The 22748-nt window shown below is 40.8% G+C and overlaps 1 pseudogene; it reads right to left on the reverse strand.

The window, feature by feature from the left end:
* Positions 1-8634: 8634 nt before the first annotated feature.
* Positions 8635-22748, reverse strand: part of LOC125471050 — a 119582-nt pseudogene continuing 105468 nt past the window's right edge.

Here is a 22748-nt window from a genome sequence, read left to right on the forward strand (position 1 = left end):
AATGTTTTCCCACAATAAAACTCAAATTTTCACTACTCAAAAGGGGGTTAACATCCTAGGGTACTTAGGGGTTCCAAAAGTCAATTTAAAACACTTTTAACACAACAAACATGAACCCAAAATCCACCCTTTGGATGTGGCCGAATTTCCCCATAAACATGGCACCAAATTTTAGCTCCAAAATTCGTGCTCATATGACCTACATCTACAACATTTGAGATGGCAAATTTTCTAACAAAATTTACATTAAAAAAAGCAAGAATAAAGCTTGTAACAATTACAACATTCAAATCATAAACTATGAAAACAAAAGGATTCACCAACTACTAGACCTAGGCTCTGATACTACTTGAATGATATATTTGTGAAAACTAGTTCATTTAAGCAACATCTATGCGTGCAATTAAGAATTAAAAGGCGGAATCATGCTTGTATGCACTCAAAAACAAAACTTTACCCATGAAATTCAAGGCCTAGTGAGTGTGGTGAACCAAGACTTAACTCAAGAACAAAGTGAGATGAGAAATATTATACCTTTGTTGATTCCTCTTTGCATAAGCAAAGGCTAATCACCCAAGAGATAGGACCTTCATTCCTTACTTCTTAGCTCCACGGATTTCTTGGATGAGGATGGTAGAAAGGATTCTCCAAGTTCCCAAAATAGAGAACCTCTAAGTCTCCACACTAAGGAGAGCACTGATGAAGAGATGAGTGACCTAGAGGAAGGAAGTTTGCTAGCTATGTTCCTCTAGGGTGGCCGGCCTTCATTAGAGAAGAGAGAGCTTTGTGTTCTCTTCTCTTCCCTTAGAAAACCCTTATGATGAAATGGTTATAAAGTCCTTTATATAGTCCCTTCAATTAAGTGACTAAAAGAACCAAAATCCCTTTCTTTCTCTATATGGTCGGCCTCCTCAGAGCTATGGGCTGTTTAGGCCCTTTTGGGTCTTAAGTCAATAAGTTGTCAACAACTTATGTTAATGGGTTTGACATTCAAATCCCATTGGGCCTTGCGGCCCAAAACTAACCCGAGGTCTATAATGAACTTATTCTTTTGATTAATTAACATATTAATTAATCCTAGCCATAAATAATTAAACCATTTACTTATCCTTACCCATCTCCGTTATTTCTTCAATTTCTACCTTACATGGTGTACAATCCTTTTAGCAAGGCAGTGGGTGATTAGAACTCTTCAAATAGGTTGTGAATTGAATCTTACTTTCAATTATCCCTTTAGTGATTACACAACTTTAGGGCTTCCACAAACCATGAATGACACCTAGGAGTATATCATGGCTACCCAAGCTAATCAGAAGAGGTGGAAAACCTATTCTGTTTAGGATTACAATGCAATACGATCTTTCTCTAATACAATACTCTTGATCACATTGTTTGGTTTGATAGTTTATTCATGTCTACTATCCAATGTGATTCATTTACTTATATGATTACCTTGAATGTGATTTGGAATGACTTCCTAAATCTCATTCATACTATGGCCAGAGATTCTTAATCATATCATAGAGTATTCTCCCTTAAACAGTTTGAAGATTAGAGATCCTTTGTTGCACATTTACTTTCCTCCACGGCTAAGTGGCTTAACCCTAACTATGTTGTGGACACCCTCTGATGGAGTGACTTTGACATAGTCAAAGATCAAGGACTTAACCATAAGACAACTATGATGCCTCAGGTCAAAGGACTACTTTGCATTATCCCAACCATGAGTTCTCATGTGACATAAGTATGAGAACTCCTTGTTGATCATGTTCAGTGGACTCATTCTCTATTGAGCACCTACATACTTGTCTTGATGTTAGTCACACCAATGACTAGAGACCAGTCACTCTCCCTAAGAGAAGACATAACACGTTCTGATCTTAATGGACTGTCAATGCCCAATTGTCAATCCTAAGATCAGGAACGTTTAGGATATGTATATGAAAGAAAATGGTCCCATGAATCTAACTTCTTTGGATCACATTCTCCTAATTACATATTCCTTAGACTTATCGTTTAAGCATATAACATTTATATGAGACGGCTTAAAACAATAATCTTTGCCCTTTATATTAAACTAGAATAGTTTAACATGTGAAATGTCCATAAAGTATCATCAAATGATTGGTTTTAGGGCACATTTCCAACAGTAGGAAGCGGCTCCATGATAGTTCATCTACCTTGATGCTGATTGTAGTCATTGTTGACTTTGGCATGATGTTTATGGCTAACTTTCATCCATAAGCATGCGGTTGATTTTGTTCTCCCTTACGTACCTAGAAACAAAGAGAGAAGAAAGGACGGTTATGAGGCTTTGATCCTAGCAGCAGGTCTTCGTCAATGAAGCTGATTGCATCATTGGTGGCACAGCATGTGACATATTCATGTGGTCGAAGCTTCAAGCTTTCATCATTGCTTTCTTACGCTTTGTGTAAGGAGACGGAAATGCGCGGCTCTTGGTCTATAGGTTCCCCAGCGTATGTCGGCTTAGCAGCTCTTATGTTTCTTTTAGGCTTCCTATTGTTGCGATGGCAGTGCTTGTCCCTTGTTCCACCCTTGGCTTTATGGCTTGTGGTCTTAACTTCCTTGTCTTTTTGTAGGTCACCAGTGTCCATCCTTCTTCATCGTCGGTAAGTGCATTTTGGTTACTTGCCCCCGGTGATGGCTGTGTAGAAGGTGCCGTGCAACTTGAGTAGGGATAAGAGTAGGCATGCATCACCTGGAGAGGCATGGGATTGAAGGATCCAAACAAAATCGCGGTAGTGTGTGTTGCGGTCATGTCTTTAAGGTGAAGTTCAACTTGCCTTGGTTGTGCCAGCTTCATGATGACCTCCTTAAGGATGAAGCATTTGCCAATAGGATGGCTCACAATATGATGGTATTTGCAGTACCTAGGATCATTAGTATGATTCATCTCTTCAAGGTGCTTGCATTCAGGTAGCTTGATCATTTTCTTCTCTAGCAAGTCGCCTAGCATTGCGGCCACGTCAGAGTCCAAGAAAGGGTAGGTTTTCTGCTCCAGCTCTTTCAAGGTGTTTTTGTACCTATCTTGGGTGTGAGAAGGCTCACTTTTTTTTATCTCTTTTGATTTGTTCTTGGAGGAGATCTTGACATGTGCAGGGGAGGTCTTGATGAGGGTAGTGTTGATGACAAAAGATTCCTTGGCGAGCTTCTTCCCCGTCTTATCTACCTTCGTAGTGAACATCGTGTCCTTCTTGAAGTCGGTGATTGGCTCATTTTTCCCATGGTTGGCGATACTCAGCTCCATGTTGTGGTAACGAGTCGCCAGTTCCTCAAATGTCCTTGGCTTTATGCCTTGGAGGATTTAGTGTAGCCCTTAGTGCATGCCTTGAACGCACATCTCAATGGTGGATGTTTCAGAAAGCTAATCCTTGCAATCCAGCATGCTTACAGTGCGGCGAGTGTTGTAGAAGAGGTTAATGAATTCCCTTTCAAGCTGATCCCAATTGTTGATGGATTCGGGCTCGTGGTTGGTGTACCAGTCAAAGGCATTACCTTTCAGTGAGCGCACGAACTGCTTAACAAGGTAGTCTCCCTCTGTCCCATCGTTGTTGGCAGTTTCGATGAAATGGGCAATATGTTGTTTAAAATTGCCTGTTCCATAGAATTGAAAGAACTTTGGTGGCTAATAACTCCTTGGCATCCTCAAGGCATCAATCTTCTTGAAGTAGGGCTTTGAGTACATCACGGAGTTATGCGAGCTTCCTTTGTACTGTGCCTTGATGGTGCTACTGACCATCTCCTGCAGTTGCTGGATAGAGAGATCCCATGAGTGTTGTTGCTTGGTCCAGCTTCTCCTCCGCTTTCTCCATTAGAGGTTTTTCCTTTTCATCGGCTTTATCCTTTGGTGGATTAACCTTCGAGTCAGTTTTGTCATCATGCTGCACCTTCAAACGGTTGATGAGCATAGCAATTTGCAAGTCCTTTTTTTCCACGGTCCTTGTTAGTCTTGCAATTTGCTTCACTCATTTAAGCTAGCTGCTCCTCGATGGAAGTCACCCTAATGGTCATGACTTGCATGGCTACAGGACACAAGTTGCTTGAATCGGCATCAGAAGTCAAAAAGTCAAAGTACATCCTCAGACTTTCTTCCCTTAGCGCCCTTAGTGAGGCTAGGGTGATCATAGGTTCATGCCTCGAGTGATCTTGCTCATTCGGCAGAGTTGATAGAGGGGTGGAAGGCACAGCAGAGAGAGTTCTTGCCTTGCTTTAGGCTGTGACGTCCAAAGTGCCACCACTTGTGGGAATAGCTTGATCTTTTCTTGATGCCATTTAAGCTTTTTTCGGATTTGAAGACAAAGATTTCCATCTGAGCGTGCCAAATTTGTAAACAGGAAAATTCTGTATCGAATGAAACGAGAACACGTGTACAAAGTAAATTTGTATTGATTTGAATTTGTTGGTTACAATCTCTGTTTACAACTTTTCCTCTGATTCAGTCGAGGGTTCGCTGCGGTTCATTGCTGTGCTTACACACTAGGCTACCTTTCTCTGAAAGCAAGCCTTGCCGCCAGCTTCCACCCAGAAGAGATTTCATCTCTGTGTGATTGTTGATCCAAGGGTCGCGATGACTTGATCTTTGATGAACGGTTGAATGATTGCTTCAAGGTTTGAGCTTGAAAACAATGTGTGAATAATCTTCACCTCAAGGGTACAACAAAGGTGGTGTTTGATGCAGGATTTCATTGCTTCAAGGGTCTGGGTGACTTGATCTTGAAAGGAACGCTGGTACAAGTTTATAAGCTTGCAACAAAGTCTTGAAGGAATCGGCACGAGTGCTTGTTGATTCTTCAATAAAGTGCTTCGACTTTGGTAAAGAGGAAACTTCAGCTTTGGTTGAATGTGTTTGAAGAGGCAGAGGTTCTTTTGTGTGGAGATTTTTTGACCCCTATGCTTGTGGGAGGACCTTGTATTTATAGGCTTCTCAAGGCTTGCCTTTGGTGGATTTGGCCTTTATTTTTGTCTTGATTCATTCATGGGAGAATTTAGGCATGTTTTGTGTCTTAATTTCAGCCACTTTACTCATTTAGCCGAAATTATGAGGCCTTATTGCCTATTTTGTGAGCAATCTTCAATTCTTGCTTGTTTTATGAAGAAACCATTTTTTTCCGATTTTAAGAGCAATTTGGGCCCTTTTACCGAATTTAAGGGAGTTTTCTCCCCTTAGCCGAATTTTGGGAATATTTTATACTTCCCTTGCTTGATTTCTGCCACATTTCATTGATGACTTATCTATTTGTGATGAGTCATATGCCATGTGATGCTTTGCAATGTATCCTTTGTATGCAATGAAATTTACATGTCTACAACAACATAGTTGTCTAGACCAAGAAGAGATCCGATCACTTGAAGGATTTACGAATGGTTCAACAAACTATGGCACTACAACCTCAAGATGAACCCATTGAAGTGTACATTTGGCGTCACCTCTGGGAAGTTCCTCGGCTTCATTATCAAGCACTTTGGCATCGAAGTGGACCAATCGAAGATTAAGGCCATCCAAAGCATGCCCGAGCCAAGGAATCTACACGAGTTGAAAAGTCTACAAGGATGGCTAGCCTTCATTAGGCACTTCATCTCTAACCTTGATAGACACTGTCAACACTTTAGTTAACTCATGAAGAAGGACGTTCCGTTCATATGGGATGCTGCATGTTGCAATGACTTTGAGAGCATAAAAAGGTACTTGGCATGCCTACCTATCTTAAGAGCTACCGTGCCTGGAAAGCCCCTCATCCTATACATTGCTACACAAAAAGGTTCCATTGGAGCACTCTTGGCACAAGAAAATGAAGACCACAAGGAAAGAGCATTATACTACCTAACTAGAACTCTCACTGGTGCCGAGCTCAACTACTCATTAATCGAGAAGATATGCCTTGCCCAAGGCTTTCCCGTCCAAAAGCTAAGACACTACATCCATGCTTACACCATCCACTTGGTTGCTAAAGTCGACCTAGTCAAGTACATTATGTCCAAGCTGGTTTTGACAGGGTAACTAGCTAAATGGGCGTTACTTCTCAACCAACATGAGATCATCTAAGTCTCAGCTAAAGCCATCAAAGGACAAGCGCTAGCAGTCTTCCTTGCCGATAATCCAATCCCAGCCGATTGGAAATTCTCAGACCACTTGGATAATCTTCTTCGACGGATTTGCATGAGTAGACGGAGCAAAGGCAGGAGTAGTGTTCATGTCGCCACAAAGACAAATACTACCCTATTCCTTCCGACCAAGCGAGCTATGCTCCAATAATGTCGCTAAGTACCAAGCACTAATTATTGGACTCTAAATGATGATCGACATTGAAATCACAACGCTAGAAGTGTATGGAGACTCCAAGCTCATAATCAATAAACTCTTGACTAAATATGAAGTGAGGAAAGATGATCTTGTCCCATACTTTTAGGTAGCAACCCAACTCCTACAAAAGTTTGAGGTAGTGATGCTAGAACATGTGCTAAAAAAAGAAAATAAAATGGCAGGCGCTCTTGCTAACCTAGCCTCAAGTATGGCGCTAGGAGAAGATGAAGCTGTGGACGTGCCAGTTTGCCAAAGATGGGTGATCCCGCTCATCACTAAAATGCTACTGGATGATACAAACGTCATCTCAGTACTTCCAGTCGACACTAAAAGGTGGAGACAGCCACTGGTCAATTACTTGGAGCTTGGAAAGCTTCCAGACGATCCTAGACACCGCTCTGAAATACATCGATGAGCACTTTGCTTCCTCTACTACAAAGAAACACTCTACCGACGTTCTTTTGAAGGAGTATTTTTAAGATGCCTAGGTGAGGAAGAAGCCAATCAAGCCATGGAAGAAGCATACTCAGGCATATGTGTAGCGCATTAGTCTAGACCAAAACTAAATTTCCAGCTCAAAAGCATGGGTTACTACTGGCTAAGCATGGTGAAAGATTGCCTGGAATACGCCAAAAAGTGCCAAGCTTGCCAATTCCATGCCAACTTCATACATCAATTGCCTGAACCATTACACCTTACAGCTACTTCATGGTCATTTGATACATGGGGAATGGACATCGTAGGACCAGTCACACCAAAGTCATTTGCATGAGAAGCCTACATTCTAGCCACAACGGATTACTTTTCCAAGTGGGCTGAAGCCCTACCACTAAAGGAAGTCAAGAAGGAAATTGTTGTCCGTTTCATCAAGAAGCATATCATCCGCCAATTTGGTGTGCCTCGCTACATCATTACTGATAACGGAAAATAGTTCTCCAACAAACTCATGGATGAGTTCTACAAGAAATAAAAATTCAATCAACACAAGTCTTCCATGTGTCATGCTCCAGCCAGGTCTTGCAGAAGCATTAAACAAAATGTTGTGCAACCTCTTGAAGAAGGTAATCGGTTTAACAAAGAGAGACTGGCACGAAAGAATAAGCGAAGCACTTTGGGCATATAGGACGACTCATAGGACTCCTACCCAAGCTACACCTTATTCTCTTATATATGGCGAGGAGGTTGTTCTGCCGCTCGAAAGTCAAATCTTCTCACTAAGGATGGCGATACAAGAAGGCTTGACTAAAACGAAAAACGCAAAGCTACGACTTTAAAAGTTGGAAGCACTTGATGAAAGAAGGCTCAAAGCTCAACAACAATTGGAATGCTACCAAGCACGGCTATCCAAGGCATTGAACAAGAAGATCAGCCCAAGGACCTTATGTAGGACAAAAAGCAAGTTCACATTAAAATGGAATGGACCTTACGTAACACAAGAAGTCTACACTAACAGCACCTACTTAAACTAATGGTAGATTCTTGAAACATTACTACCCTTAAACCAAACAAGCAATGCTCCTCGCTTGCATATGCCTAAACTGCACATGGCACAATGCTCCTCACTTGCATGAGCCTAAATTGCACTTGGCACAAAGCTCCTCACTTGCATGAGCCTAAACTGCATGGCACAATGCTCCTTGTTCGCACGAGCTTAAAAGGTGACACTCAATGCTCCTTGTTCACATGAGCTTAAAAGGCGACACTCAAATGAGCCCACAAGAGCATAAACTGTGTACAGAAAAATCACCATCAAAACCATCAAAAAATAATCCATCATTTCCTTTGAACTACGTCATGACTTGATCCCTCCTTAACCGAGGGTTTGTAGGCAACTTAAAACTTCAAAACTTCGAGTACAGTCACATCACCAACAAAATGCAAACACTTTGAAGAATAAAGAGTAAATTCAAAATGTGAATACTTTATTTCTTTAAAGGAAGAATTCGGCTACAAAGCCTTATTACAAAGTAAGAAAAAACAAAGAAGACTTAAAGCACAAAAATGGAAGACATTACCTAAAAGCTATGTTCCTAAAACTATAGCGAGGACCTTCAAGCAAGTCTTCTAAAGTCTTCAAAGTCTCCACATTGGTGGGAAACAAGGTGGGCACTTCCATGGCCACACCATTCTCTTGCTCTAGGCATAAAATCTCCTCTTGGTGCTCAGAAAGTGTAGCTTCCTTCTCCAAGAGAATACCTTGAAGTCCTCATGCTTCGATTTCCAACTACTTGCTTTCATGCCAATGCTTCTAGACACGCCTGGACTGAAGCTAAAGAAGTCCCTATGGCTTTAAAACCTTCTGAAGCAACTTGCTAAAGTTGGGCAATTGATAAGTTTATTGCCGCAACCTTTGGATTCAACTTCTTCAAGGAAACAGCATGCAAAGAAGAATACTTAGTTGAGGCAGCCATAAGTTCGGCAATCTTGACTCTCAAGAGCAAGGAGTTAATGTTAAGGTTGTCAATCGCACAGCCAAGCTTCGACAAGTCCTCATTGAGCAACGCAAGGTCCTCCAATGGGCACTTTGAGATTCTCTTCTCAATATGGCTTTTGTTATCCAGGGCCGCGTGAAGGTTGATTCGATGGAGAAGTTGCTCAATGCCACCAAGGATCGGCCCTTTACGAGAGATCTTGGAGCTAGTTGGCAAAGGTGTTGGATGCATGACGGGCTTTTGCATACCTTCACCTACACAAGGCAAAGTTGGGCAACTTGACAGATTTGGAACAAGCTCTGTAGCGGGTGGATCCCTAATTTCCTCATTTTTACGTGGATTGCCTCCAAATAACTTTTCCATAAAGGAATGAATGCCCGCGTTCGTCAAATCAAAAGAACAAGAATGCCCAGCCTAAAGAAGACAAACAAAGGTGTTAGAAACAAAAGCTAAACCAATGAAAGCAGAAGAAATCACAAGAACGAAGGAAATACATACATCTTGCCAAGGAGCTACACTCGCACAATCAAAAGTGCTAGCTGCATAAGAACCACAAAACAACCATTTCTCGGTGCATCATTGTGTGAATGAGAAGAATTGGTGTCTCTTGCCGTCCTTAAGTCTTCACGATGTATATTTGATCACTAACCTACCTAGGCACGGGTCACTAGATTACTCTTGAACTTGTTCTTGGCTGGCAGGGTGATAGAAGAATTTGTACATGTGTGGGTACAAGACTTCCAATGCATATACACGGCTTGCAAAGATTCTGGCAGTAAGTTTTCCTTTAGCTTTCCTAGCACATGTTGGACAAACCAAACTGCCTGCTGAAATGGTGAGGACTATACGGCTGAACAATACATCGGTCTCCATGATGCAAAGAAACTTACCCCGAGAACTTACGAGATAAAACAAGTTTGAGAAACGAAGGTGTGAATCATCTATGAAACTTTGTCGCCCCGAGCCAAATCTCACCAGATGGTCCATCCTCAAACCCTCACAACTTCTAAATAATGCTCGTGCCTGTAAATCATTAAGGCTCTTTGTAACATGCCACATTGCCCAGGGGAGTGGATCATGTAAGCCTTATATGTATATTCCTATCTCTACCTAGCACGAGGCCTTTTGGGAACTCATTGGCTTCGGGTTCCATTGGAACTCTGAAGTTAAACGAGTTAACACAAGAGCATTCCCAGGATGGATAACCCACTGGGAAGTTCTTGTGTGAGTTCCCAGAAACAAAACCGTGAGGGTGTGGTAGGGGCCCAAAGCAGACAATATCATGCTACAGTGGAGTCGAGCCCGGGATGTGGTGGGGGCCCGGGCCGGGATGTGATAATTTGGTATCAGAGCCAATCCCTGGCCGGAAGTGTGCTGACGAGGACATCGGGCCCCTAAGGCGGGTGGATTGTAACATCCCACATTGCCCAGGGGAATGGATCACGTAAGCCTTATATGTATATTCCCATCTCTACTTAACATGAGGCTTTTTGGGAGCTCACTGGCTTCGGGTTCCAACGGAACTCCGAAGTTAAGCGAGTTCACGCGAGAGCATTCCGTGAGGGTGTGGTAGGGGCCCAAAGCGGACAATATCATGCTACGTTGGAGTTGAGCCTGGGATATGGTGGGGGCCATGGTGGGGATGTAACACTCTTCGCAAAAAGCACAGCAGAGTACTTTGTCATCAAAGGCCCCAACTTGACTGAAGTTGTTGAAGAAGACCTTAGCTTGTCTAAAGTTGACGAAGAAAAATGAGTGCCAAAATACTCACCCAACCAACCGTACACACAGTAGTAAGGAAGCACTGCAACATGATCTTCGGTGCTCATTGAGTTCGAAACAATACTCAAGCCATCCTAAATATTGGCTAAAATCGGAATAGCAAAGCTGAAAGATTCACCTGCAGCCATCTTGCTAGCCACTTTGAAGATTCTGATGCGGATAAAGTTGACGTCGTCTTTTGGGAAAACAAACTTACAAAGCCAACAAGCTAAGAAAGTGGCTAGGTAAGATTGTTCCATGTGCTCTGATGCTATGCCAAGATCCTCAAACGCATTCAACCCGACAAGGTAATGGCACTTAGTTAAACCAATGGCACCTGACGAGTCTCAGTCTCCCTTTGGCTTAGTGGTCTTGTTGCGGCTACTTTTCTTCGAAGGCTTCATGTACTTCATGCATCCCAATACCAAAATTAGATCCATAAAGAAGTCTTCACACCTAACTTACCCTCAGCCTCCTGGAAAGCTTATGATATGCCTAAAACAAATAACGGCAACTCACAGGCAATCTTCGGCTATTGCGATGATCAAATTCGTCCATGGTAGGAACAACCTCGTCGTAAAACTTACCTTGGATCGGCAAGCCTTCTATCTTGTGAAGATCCCAAAGTGAAATCGACATCTCCCCTTGTGACATGTGAAGTGTGTTGGTCGCTGAACACCAATCCTCAAAGAACGCACGAAAGACAGAAGGATGGCTATCATAACTAAACAAAGATTCATACACAACGTGATAAAGGCCCATGTTGGTAAGTACATCTTTGGATCGACTCAAGACATCTTCAAGCCACTCCTAGTAAAACTCAGCAAAGATGGCTTCTCCAGTAGTTAACAAGTTGCTATTCCAAGTCATAGCTCTGTTACAAATGCGATCACTAAGAAGCTCAAACAAAGCCGGTGGATTGTCATGAACATGGTGAAAAGGATTCAAGATAAGAATCCTCGATGTACACACCTTCTTCTTTTTATTTTGTTTACCAAAATCTATCACCTCCCAAGATACTTCAGAAGACCATGACTTGATATGCATCGAGTTATCTTTTACGGGAACAACAAGCGCCTTAGGGATAGTCAACGACACAAAAAGCTTTAACGTCGTTCCCCTATCTTGTGAATTGCCTTCCTTCGCAAGAATGGTGATTGTATTGCTCTTAAAGCACTTGAAAAATATCATGGCTGCAACAAAAACAAACAAGGCAACATAAGCCTAAAAGGTGGGATAGCAGGAAGAAGGAAAAAAATTGCTTCGCTAAAGCAAAAAACATGCAAGACAAACCTCGTGAACGTTGAAGGATGACGATGACAAAGTCACAACGACGAAAAGAAATCAACCACAAAGCTTCAGCAGCACAGCAAAGAGGGCAGCTACAAGATTGTCTTTCAAAGCACACTACAGTGGCAGAGAAAACCAAAATGCTACGTAATCACATTGAGCAACCCCGCAACGATTACACAAGCAGTTTCTTGCACTGCATGGCAACGTCACCACCAAGGGAAACTGTGACTATAGTCTTTTGCACAAGCAATACACAGTGGAACCTCGCTATAGTCTTTTGCACAAGACCTAAAAAGTGATACACTGCAACAAGGTCCAATTGGAAAAAGGCACGGCTCCAAGCAGCTACAGGCCATAGCACCAAGCAGCAAGCAAACCCACAGCAGCTCCAAGTAGCTACAAGGCACGACAACAACAAAGGCAGCACACGACAATGATGTTTTGTGACAAAAACACACACCCAATTGCCCTATAAATAAGGGCCAGTTACTTCCTAATGCTATAGGGAGAATACATACCAAATAGCAAAAGGAAAATCAAAACAAGGAAGCACATTCCAGCTGCAAGAGTGAAGCAAATTCCAAGCAAAAAATGGCAATGTAGTTTCGGCCAACAAGGGAAAAACATGTTGTTTTTTGCACCAAAAATCACCAAAGAGAAGAAAAGGAAACAAAAAAAAAAAAAAAAAGGAAAGGGCTTTAAATTTCCAAAACATCAAAGGAAAATACCTTTCCTTGCCAAAATACAAAAGGGAATCCCTCCAAAGCAAGCATAAGTCTTCAAGTTTCCCAAACTAAAAGGGAAAACACTCTCTTTGCCGTGAAAAAGAAAAGGGGAAAGGAAAAAAAATGCAAATCCTACTTACCCAAGGACAAGCATTAAATCTTTCTAAAACTTTGAAGGAAATCACCAAAGCTTTCCAATATTTTGAAGGAAATCACCCTCATTACCAAAATTGAAGGAGATTCCTACCTAAAGAAGGAAAAACATTTTTTTCCTATAACCACAAGGAAAAAGTTCAAAATACACCAAATGTATTTTGTCAAAAAATTATGGCAAATCAATACGCAAAATAAGTATGTGCCGATTTATCCATTTCCAAAATTTCTTTCAAGATCAAGCCTCTATGGCTCTTGAAGAAAAATTTCATTTTCTTTCAACATCAAGCCTTTAGGGCCCTTGAAGAAAAATTTCATCTTCATTCAAGATCAAGCCTATAAGAACCTTGAAGAAATGTTTCATCCAAGAGATACGCCTCTACGTCCCTTGAAGAAGTAAACTAAATCAAGATCAAGTCTCGACGACCCTTGAGTTAGAACATTCACATTGCAGGACTTCAAAACACGTTTCCTACATATGACAAGCACATGCCAACAATGCACCTTGAAGTGGGGGCATTTGTAGACATGTAAATTTCGTTGCATACAAATGATGCATCACAAAGCTCCATGTGGCATACGACCTATCACAAATGGACAAGTCATCAAAGACATTGGCACAAATCAAGCAAAGGAAGTACAAAACCTTCCCAAAAGTCAGCAAAAGGGAATAAATCCCTCTTAAAATTGGCAAGGGGTCCAAATTGCTCCCAAAACTGGAAAGAAAGTTGAAGCATCTTCGCAAAACAAGCCCTATAACTCGGCCAAGGTAAGGGAAAGTGGCTGAAATTAAGACACAAAACATGCCTAAATTCTCCCATGAATTAATCAAGACACAAATCAAAGACAAATCCACCCAAAAGCATGGCTTTGGAAGTCTATAAATACAAGGTCCCCAGACACAAATAGGGTTCGACAATTTCTACATTGAAGGGCCGAAATTCTCACAGAAGAAGAACCTTTACACGAAGCTTTAAAGACTAATATGCTGCCAAAGCTCTTTTCAAAGAACGCACAACCAAAGCTGAAGCTTTCTTTTGACCAAAGCCAAAGCATTCCGTTGAAGAATCAATAAGCATTCGTGCTGATTCCTTCAAGATTTTGTTGCAAGCCCAAAACTTGTAATAATGTTCGTTTCAAGATCAAGTCACCAAGACCCTTGAATCAACGAAATCCTACATCAACATCACCTTTGCTACAACCCTAAACCTGAGGTGAAGACCATCCACGCATTGTTTCAAGCTCAAAACTTAAAGCAATCGTTCAACTGTTTGTTTGAGATTAAGTCATCAGGACCCTTGGATCAACAACCTACGCATCTACATCAAATTTGAAGACTGAATCAGAGAAAAATTGTAAACAGAGATTGTAACCCTACAAATTCATCAATACAAATGTCACATCTCGGCCTGGGCCCCTACTATATCCTGGGCTCAACTCCACCGTAGCACAATATTGTCCACTTTGGGCCCTAACCACACCCTCGCGGTTTTGTTTTTGGGAACTCACACGAGAACTTCCTAGTGGGCCACCCATCCTGGGATTGCTCTCGTGCGAACTCGCTTAACTTCGGAGTTCCTACAGAACCCGAAGCTAGTGAACTCCCAAAAGGCCTAGTGCTAGGTAGAGATAGGAATATATATATAAAGCTTACATGATCTTCACCCCTGGGCAATGTGGGATCTCACAATCCACCCCCCCTTAGAGGTCTGATGTCCTCGTTGGCACATTTTCAACCAAGGATTAACTATGATACCAAATTATCACATCCCCGCCCAGGCCGCCACCACATCCTGTGCTCAACACTACCGTAGAACAATATTGTCCGCTTTGGGCCCTGACCACGCCCTCACAGTTTTGTTTTTGGGAACTCACATGAGAACTTCCCAGTGGGTCACCCATCCTAGGATTGCTCTCGAGCGAACTCGCTTAACTTCGGAGTTCCTAGGGAACCCGAACCAATGAACTCCAAAAGGCCTCGTGCTAGGTAGAGATGGGAATATACATATAAGGCTTAGAGGATCTTCACCCCTGGGCGATGTGGGATCTTACAACAAATCTACTTTGTACACGTGTTCTTGTTTCATTCGTTACAGAATTTTCGTGTTTGCACCCATATGATAGCTTAACCCTAACTATGTCCTGGACACCCTCAAATGGAATGCCTTTAGCATAGTTAAAGAACCTTGCATTATCCTAATGAGTTCTTAGGTGAAGTGAGTATAAGAACTCCTTGTTGATCTTATACAATAGACTCACTCTCTGTTGAACACTTACATACTTGTCTTAGTGCCATTCACATTAATGACTTGAAACTAGTAACTTTCCAAGAAGATAAGACATAGTATGCACTCAAGTATCCAGATTGTGGCAATCATACGGTCATGAACATTTAGGATATATATGTGTATGAAAGAAAATGGTCTCATGAATCTAACTTCTTCAGATCACATTATCTTAATTACATATACCTTGGACTTATTGTTTAAGTATGTAACATTTAATGAGACAACTGATGCGAGAATTATACGCACACAAATTAAACCCTCTTTTTGTCAATTGTAGTAAGTATGTAAGTAGGGATCATTCTGGACCGGGGATTAGGAGGGATTGTTAACCACTTGGATTTGTTTCAAAAACGTAAAAACACAATATAAGACACCAAACTAAACCATATTCTAAAAACACAAACTAAATTGATTTCCAACTACTATGACTCAACAAAGTAAAGGGGGATTGGATTTGGACGAATTTAAACTAAAATGGATAGATTGTAAAGAAAACAAATTGTAAATATGAATTTGATGGAATTGAATGGATGGGAAGCTAGCTAAGGGGTTCATCTCCACACATGTTATACTTGCATACAAAATGATTTCTAATTGCTTTTCAATAAACCATGAATTCTCAACACCCCGGGTTAATTAGGTCCGCTTAAATTAACCGTCAAGTTTTCCTTAAGTTAATGAATTGGATGATTGCATACGACAACCCAAAGCATTCACCACAAGTTCCCTACATGAATTGCATAATAGAGATACAAGCAAGAATCATTAAGTTCTTTGAAAACTATAAGTGTTGACGAGGCATTCGTTACTATGAATTGCATGAAACTTATGCCAAGAATTTACTTAACGCGATTGTTTATAAGCAACCTCCACTACTTGTGAATATAAGTTCATAACTATTAGGTGAAACTCACTTATATTCTAGCGTTATATTCATGCATGAAAATTAAGCGTGCACTCTCAATAAACATACATAAATAGGTTATCAATCAAATAGTTAAACAAATTGAATCCACAACTTATGAAACGCAATTGGAAGTAATCAAATCATATTGCAAGCATAAACATGTATTTCGAATCCCCCCTAGCCAAGGGGGGGTTTAGTTCCTCATACGTACAAGACAAAGAGAATTGAAATTAAACATTGAAATCGAGGAAAAGAAACACCTAAAAATTCCAACAACTCAAACTTGAATTGTATGAACGTTTAGGCACTCTTCTCCTCCTCTTTGTTGCGGCACAAGGTCTAAGGATAGTGTTTTGGATTGGTGTTTGTATGGAGGAATGGTTGGATAGTGTTTTGGAGGGTTGGGGAGTGGTGGAAATAGAAAAGAAGTTGCTGGAAATAGAAGTGAAGGCCACGGCAAGGGAATTTCAGGATGGGTGTTTTTGTGTTGTGTTGTGTATGAATGGAGGTGTGGAATGTGTGAATTGTGTGATGGGATTGCATGGTTTTATAAGGAGAGAATGGGTGAGAATGTGAGAGAATATGGCTGCAATAATGACATGGAATGGCTGGAAAGTGGAAAGGGGATGCACGGCAAAGTGTGTGGATGCTGAAATGGATGTGGCTAGGTTGGAAAGGTGTGGAATGTGGCTGCAATATGAAAAGAATGACTAATTAATGTATGTAGGGTGCAGCTAGGTTGGAAAGGTGTGGAAGATGGCTGGAATTTAGGGAAAGGAAATAGGTTTAATGCAGAAATAAAAGGGCAAAGTGGCTGCAATGATGAAGAAAAGCTGGAAAATGGAATGGGATGCACGGCAAGGTGTGCTTGGTGTTGGAAATGCATGAGTTTGCATGTGAATTAAAACTAGAGTGAATGATGATGAATGCATGTGGATTAAAGAGGGAGAATGTGGTGTAATGATGAAGTGGAATGCTGGAAATGCAAGGGGAAGGTACGGCTAAGGGTTGTTGTTTGTGTGAAGTGTGTGTGGATGGTGGTTTTGCATGGCTTTGATGGATTGTTTGATTGGGCTAGAGGTTTTGCATGGCTCAAAGGATTGTTTGATTGGGCTAGGCCCTTTGTTTTATGTCCAAAGTGCATACAAGGCCTTCAAATTCGTCCAACATTTTGGCTCCAAGCATATGCTATCCATTCCAAGCCCAATTTTGCTCCAAAATGCTCCAAAATGCATCTTTTTGCTTCCTTAGCCATATGAACCTAAAAACACACGAAAATGGCTTAAACTACTAAAACAACTAGGAATTAACAATATAAATGCACAAAAACAAGCTAAGTAAGTCGCCTAAATATGCTCCTATCAACAACTTTAAACAATAATTTTTACCCTTACATTAAACTAGATTAGTTTAATATGTGAAATGTTCATAAAGTATCATCTCATGATTGGCCTTATGACATATTTCTAATATGGCGTAGTTCTAAGGAAGGAATATGTATGATGTGTGTTACATCGGATAACATCATTGACGAAGGTGCCTAGGCATGTAGGAGCGAAACATCTTCATGGATGTGTCTAATCATAGATGAATAGCGTGTAGAGAATAAGTGTATTGTGAGATCTTCATAGAGAATATGAGATTAGAGAGATCCAGAGATTAAAGAGTTGTCCTCCTAGAGAATACTAAATTATTCGACCGAAGATCTCAATAAATATCCAATCTAGGGTATTATTGTGATCTTGAGAGTCCTTGTAGGGAGAGTAATCCCTACTAATCGGGAGTGTATCTACGATGGAATCTAGGACAAGATATCTAATCCTCCTAGGTTTATGATTACTTTGTCTCATCCTTAAGATATCCTAATTTGACATGAATTAAGGTTCTTTACTTGGGAGACAAGTAATACAGGTTGCGGACTTAAGCTTAGTATGACTAGAATGTTGTCTAACTAGAAAGCTTGACTGGTCCGATAGTTCAGGCGCATGAGCTAGGGACATTCCAGCAATTCTTACCACCTAAGACGCCATATGTCATGATACTAAAATTCATGGTCCCATAGCAAAGAAAGAACCAAAGTTGTGCCTCTCCCACTCAATGGTACAATTTTTTTGTTAAAACTTAAAAGTCAATTAACCACAATTCTCCATCACTTAAATCTCATCTGCTAGCAATAACTAGTAGTGAAACTCTCTCAATCACCAAATTCATGTTCAAGCAAATTCCTTGTCTTCATGCAAGGCCCACGGAGAATTTAGGAGCTGAACAAGTGTACCGGAGACTGTATATAGATTGTGAGAATACTAAAATGACTATCATTTAATCCAAAGGTCATATGGTTTCAAATTTGGGTGATCTTTCATATACATGATCTTTGAGGGAAGACCTAAAGATGTACGATTCAGATCATTGAAAAACATTTCGGAGTTGGCTCCACAAAAATATGCGTCAAAAAGCGTGTGTCCTCAAATTGAACCCATATATATGTATGTTATAAACATTTTATTTAAGTGTGATTGTGTAAATCCTAGATTAGATTTTATACTAGTTATTCTTTCCTATTAGGACTTGTATTCCTTGGAGGAGAAGGATTTTTCCCTCCCTTATTACAATAAGGGGGAATAACACATTATCTACACAACTTTACAAACACGTCTCTCTCCCTACTCTCTCTCTTTGTCGCGCCCCCCTCTCCCTTGTGAAACTAAAATAAGCCACAACACCCTATCAGCATGCTCATATCGCTGCGCTTAGGAATCTGACGTGAAAGTTTGCTACATCAAACCAATTCATCGATATCATCACGCAATCAAGTTCTTTCAAAACAACCATTTTTGTCTTGATATTTTTGCAGCCCTGATAGCATGAACATTCACCATAATGCATGACCCAACTTTATGTTTTTCAAATTTTAGATTCGTACATAAATTGTGTATGCATTATATCCATAATTATTGAATTATGTCAATTGATATTGCCATGAATTGCATCAAATATCTGCTCATGCATTAAATTATATGTTGAATATGCATTGAATTAATATGGAATTGAATTAATTACAAAAAAAAAATTTAGAGTTTCGTTGGAAACCCAATGTGCGATGGCTGGAAGCTCTGTCACCGGGCTCCCTTCCTTGAGCCAAGAAACCTAACCATGGAGCCACAACTATAGGCCTAAACCCAGAACCCCAAGGCTAGACGGCGTCGCACCTATCGAATTGTCATGTAGCATGGCTTGCAACCATGCCCAGCCACCATAGCTACCTCCCTGACAACCTAAAGTCGTCACTGACGAGTCGACTGAAATTTAATGGTTTTTTGTTGAAATTCTGATCAAATATTTCTAGCATTTCTAGAACATTGAGAGTGTTTACTACTCATTCAATTTTATTGGTTACCATCAAACCCACGGTCTTTGCCACGATTTTATATGCCACGACACGATCGCTTGCAGCGGTAGCGCCGGTTTCCTTCTCCGACGAGTTCACCCAGCTTGTGTTAAGGTGTCTGGTTTGAAACCCAAGCCCATTTGGGCTTGGTCTATTCTTAGTGAGCACTAGCCCTTGGGCTTTGGAGCTCATCTCAGCCCAACACAGGCCTTTTTGGCTGCTGTGTTCCCACCACATCTGATCCTAGCCCTAAAATGGTTACTGCATTAGTGTACCACGCTGCACAGGATTGGCATCCCTCTTTTGGGCTTTTTTCCATTTGGGCCTGCATCTGTAACCCACTTTTATGCACACAGGCTTATTGCCCAAGCCCAGCACACGTACGACATTAGACTAAATGGGCTCTGGTGTTTCTTTTCCCTGCGTCACACTAGATCTCGACCTTGTGCTGGTGTATCTGCAACCATGTAGCACCAGATCAGAGCCATCTTAAGCCTTTGCTTAGGCTTGCAGCCTCAGGCCTACCTACCCATGCCCAGTTTTTGGGCATGGACCCCACGACAACAATTTTTTTAAGCCCACCTGTGGGCTTTGGTCTATATTTTTGGGCCTCGAATTTAATCACCTATATTTTTTAGGTACTTTTGGGTTTTATAATTTTTCACCCATACTTTAATTTTTGGCTTGAAGTCCAAATAATTAATTCAATTATAATGATAGACCCTGAAGATCTATTTGCATATTTTCTTGTTGCATATTTTTGTATATATATTTGTGTTTGCCTGCAGGAACATATGAACCTGAAGTTCATAATTCTTTTGAAACCCAAAGTTTATAGAAACATGCCTTGTTTGAAAACTTGAAGTTTTCCTTAAAACATCACCCATGAAAACCCGAAGCTTTTTCATGTAACTTTAAACCAATAAATGTCTATTAGAGCCTAAATGTTCTACTTCTATGTCAATGAATTGATTTTTCTCCATTACACTAACCACATTCTTATCCATTTATCTTTGTGATATGGGCATGTTGAAGTTGAACAAACTCGACTTCACCACTTTAGAGGTCTCTGGAAGAAACTACCTCAAGTGGGTCCAAGATGCGAAGCTCCACCTTACCATAAAGAATTTGTGTCCCACCATTGAAGATGGGATGGATAACCTGACTGGCGAAGTTGAGAGTGCTACTACCATGATCTTCATCCGAAGGCACATTCACGATGCACTGCAAACTGAGTACCTTGCAGAGGAAGATCCAGGAACACTTTGGGTTACTTCAGCAGATCACTTCAATCACCAAAAAGACATCTTCTTGCCTAAAGTAAGGCATAACTGGTAGCATCTACATTTCCAAGACTTCAAGTCCATGAATGAATATAATTTTGAAGTTTGTCGAATCCGATCACTTATCAAGTTTTGTAATGAGAACTTGTCCGAAGAGGATCTCTTGGAGAATACCTATTCAACCTTCTCTGCTATCAATAATGTCTCGTATCAACAATATAGGGCTCAAAAGTTCACTAAGTTTTCAGATTTGATCTCTATTTTACTTCTTGTTGAAAAGCTGAATCAGTGTTGATGAAGAATCATCAAGCTTGACCTACTAGGGCGACTTTTGTGCTTGAAGCACACCATAACACAAACCAACACCCAAAACACCAACATTGGCATGGTAAGGGCGGCCAGTAGCCACCTTATCAAGGTCAATAAAGCCAAGGCCCATCCAAGGGAAGAAACCGAGCCTAGAAGCATTCTAACCCCATTCCCAAGGCCACAGACTTCAAGAATAAAGGCAAAGCACCTGATACCATAGATGCAGATATGTGCTACCACTCTGGTTCAAGGGACCATTGGTGCCGTGTTTGCCATGCTCCCCCGAAGGTTGTAGCTAAATATCATTCCCATTGTAAGAAGTTTGAATCAAACTTTGTGCAAGTGGATGAATTAGAGACTACCAAGATAGAGGTCTCTAATTTTCAAGAGGCTATAACCCCTATGGAAGATTAGAATCTTAGACATAAACTACTTTTAGTCAAATTTTAGATCCCTGGGGCCGAATTCCACTAAGTGGTTGAACCACCCCTTGTCTTTGGTTTCAGTTTGAACATTTTCCTTTATGTTTGGATTATTTGTTGGTGCTTATTAAGTTTTAATTACCATCCTTGAATACTTCAATTATTTTGAATGGATATTTGTTTTTAGAACTTTTATGCATGTGACTGATTCAAATTAATTTTTATTTCTAGGTATGACTAGCGGGAAAGTTAGTTGTCTAGCAAATAGTACAACAACGAACACCATTTTGCATGAACGCATCTATTTCACTAACTTCATACCTAAGAATGCACCTTTGACAACCCTCTCAGGCCCATCCAAACTAATTGAAGGATACCATAAGGCACGTATAATATTGTCCAATGGTGCAATCTTGACCATTGAAGAGGCACTTTATTCTCCTTGTTCCAGAAGCACGTTGTTGAGTTTCAAGGACATTTGAGACAATAATTATCACACTGAAACTTTTGTAGAAAATGGAGTTGAATTTTTGTGCATCACTTCTTACGAATATGGCCAGAAGCGTATTCTAGAGAAGATGGAGCATATCCTGAGTGGTCTGTATACTACAACCATACACCCTATAGAAAGCCACTATGTGGCCACTCCTACCTCTAGGACCGCGCACGAAATTACACTTTGGCATGATTGTTTGGGACACCCTAGATGAACAACGATGTGCCATATCCTTAAATCTTCACACGGGCATCCACGAAGTTTGGGTTTGATTCAAGGAATCGCATGTCAAACCTACTTTATGGGAAAGCTTATCATTAAGCCTTCTTATGAAAAAATTCGTTCAAATCCTCTTATTTTTCTACAAAGGATTCAGGGGAACATTTGTGGACCAATTCACCCTCTCTGCGGACCATTTAGATATTTTATGGTATTGGTTGACGTTTCCACACGTTGGTCACACGTATGCTTGTTGTCCACAAGGAACACTGCCTTATCCAAAATGTTGGCTCAGTTTATCAAGCTCAGGGCTCACCACCCTAATGATCCAATCAAATCTATCCGATTGGATAATGCTGCAGAATTCACATTTAAAACACTTAATGACTATTGCATGTTGGTTGAACATCGAGTACCCCATGTTCATACCCAGCACGGCCTGGCATAGGCATTCATTAAGCGCTTACAAATGATTGCTTGATTATTGGTCATACATACTAAGCTCCCAATCGCTACTTGGGGCCATGCAATACTACACGTAGCCATATTGGCCTGCCTAAGGCCTCTTGCAACCCAACCATATTGTGGACATGTAAATTTCATTGCATACAAATGGTGCATCACAAAGCCCCACGTGGCATATGATTCATAACAAATGGACAAGTCATCAATGACATGTGGCATAAATCAAACAAAGGAAATATAAAATCTTCCTAAAAATCGGCACCAGGGAGAAAACTCCCTTAAATT

This window comes from the organism of the source record quoted next, unplaced genomic scaffold (assembly GCF_019419815.1).
Source record: "Pyrus x bretschneideri cultivar Hongxiangsu unplaced genomic scaffold, Pyrus_bretschneideri_v1 Contig56, whole genome shotgun sequence".
Lineage (NCBI taxonomy): Eukaryota > Viridiplantae > Streptophyta > Magnoliopsida > Rosales > Rosaceae > Pyrus > Pyrus x bretschneideri.